General features: G+C 48.0%; 1 pseudogene; it reads left to right on the forward strand.

Moving 5' to 3' along the window:
* LOC100526243 lies at positions 913–1887 on the forward strand (annotated as a pseudogene).

Consider the following 2314-nt stretch of genomic DNA (forward strand, 5'->3'; position numbering starts at 1 on the left):
CACATGAATAACATGCCTTTTGGTCTTTGTTCTTAAGCTTAAGTTATTTACCAGCACTGCGACTATCTTTCAGCAGGAATATAGGGTAAAGTAAATCAGGACAAGATGGTGTTTTCAGCATAGAAAACAGAAGCAGAGAGACTAAGAAAAGACGGTAGAAACATGTCTCCCGACAATCCAGCATTGCCGCAAGCTGCGGTGTAGGTCTCAGGCTGTGGCTTGCATCCTTCATTGCTGTGGCTGTGGCTTAGGCCAGCAGCTACAGCTCTGATTCGACCCCTCGCCTAGGAACGTCCATGCACGTGAGTGTGGCTTCAAAAAGAGGAAAGAAAGAAAAAAAGAAGGAAAGAAAGAGAGAGAGAAAGGAAGAGAAAGAAAGATAAGCAAAGCTGAACACTAGCTAAACTGCTGGGCATAGATTTTTTTTTTTTAATTTTTATTTATTTCTTTATTTTGTCTTTTTAGCTATTTCTTGGGCCGCTCCTGCGGCATATGGAGGTTCCCAGGCTAGGGGTCGAATCGGAGCTGTAGCCGCCTATGCCAGAGCCACAGCAAGGCGGGATCCGAGCCGCGTCTGCAACCTACACCACAGCTCATGGCAACGCCGGATCGTCAACCCACTGAGCAAGGGCAGGGATCGAACCCGCAACCTCATGGTTCCTAGTCGGATTCGTTAACCACTGCGCCACAACGGGAACTCCTGGGCATAGATTTTATTCAGTAATACTATTGCAACAGGGAAGAGAGGGAAGAGCAAAACTGAACTCAACTTCAATTAGTGCAGGTGTCTGAGATAGAATTACAAGTTTGGGGTCAGTGGTACATACATGGTGCTTCCCCAATATAATTTTTTTTCTTTTTTTCAGCTGAGATATAATTGGAGACCAGAGATCTAGCAGCAACTGGAAGAGCATGGCCAAGCCTCATGGGGTGTGTCTGATCAAGGAAGCCCCCAAACAGATGGATGGCTCCGGGTAAAATCTTTTCCAGGAGGCGGAGGAATTCCTCTACAGATTTTTGCCTTAGAAAATCATACACCTGGAGTTCCCCGTGTGGCTTAGCAGTAACGAATCCAACTAACATCCGTGAGAACAGGGGTTCGATCCCCAGGCTCTCTCAGTGGATTAAGGGTCTGGCATTGTCATGAGCTGTGGTGTAGGTCGCAGACACAGCTCGGATCCCGCGTTGCTGTGGCTCTGGCATAGGCTAGTAGCTACAGCTCAAATTTGACCCTCTATCCTAGGAACTTCCATATGCCTTGGGTCCAGCCATAAAGAAAAAAGAAAATCATGTACCTGAATCAGCTCTTGCAAGAGGACTCCCTCAATGTGACTGACCTCACTTCTCTCGGGGCCCCTCTGGACCTCCCCATCCCAGACCCCACCCAAGGATGATGAGATGGAAACAGAGAAGCAGGAGAAGAAAGAAGTCCCTAAGTGTGGCTTTCTCCCTGGGAATGAGAAGGTCCTGGCCTGGCTTGCCCCGGTTCAGCCAGAAGTCTGGACTCTCAAAGAAAAATGCATTCTGGTGAGCACAGGGACCCAGCACCTGACCCCCAAAATTGAGGATGGAAATGACTTTGGGGTGGCAGTCCAGGAAAACGTGCTGGAGGGGGTAAATGAAGTCAAGACCAAAGTAGAAGCCCTTCTAGACACCATTTCCAAGTACTTCTCAGAAAGCAGGGATGCTGCGGCCAAGGCCCCTAAGGAGACCAACGTAGTGGATCACTGGGCCCTGGTGCCCGAGCGAGACGAGGCAGCCTATGAGGAGCTCAGGGCCATGGTGCTGAACCTGAGGACCTTCTATGCTGAACTTGACCATATTATCAGCAGCAACCTGGAGTAAATTGTCAGCTCAACGTGGGGGGAGAAGCCATCAATGGACTGAGCCCAAGATTAGAAGGGAGATAAATGACCTGTACTTTGTGTGGATTAAAAAAAAAAAAAAAAAAAGAGTTCCCATCAGGGCTCAATGGTTAACAAACCCAACTAGCATCCATGAGGACATGGGTTTGATCCCTGATCTCACTCAGTGGATTAAGGATCTGGCATTGCTATGAGCTATGGTGTAGTTCACAGACGTGGCTCAGATCCCGAGTTGCTGTGGCTGTGGTGTAGGCTGGCAGCTACAGCTCCGATTGGACCCCGAGCCTGGGAACCTCCATATGCTGCGGGTGCGGCCCTAAAAAGACAAAAACATTCTTTTTTTAATTAATAAAGGTTAATCTCTAGAGAAGCCTGGCAAATAGTATTATCCTCCAGGGGATTATCAGACTTTAGTCATCAGATAAGTCTGATGAAATTTCTATGTTGTG

Source organism: Sus scrofa, chromosome 12 (genome assembly GCF_000003025.6).
Source record: "Sus scrofa isolate TJ Tabasco breed Duroc chromosome 12, Sscrofa11.1, whole genome shotgun sequence".
Taxonomy (NCBI): Eukaryota; Metazoa; Chordata; class Mammalia; order Artiodactyla; family Suidae; genus Sus; species Sus scrofa.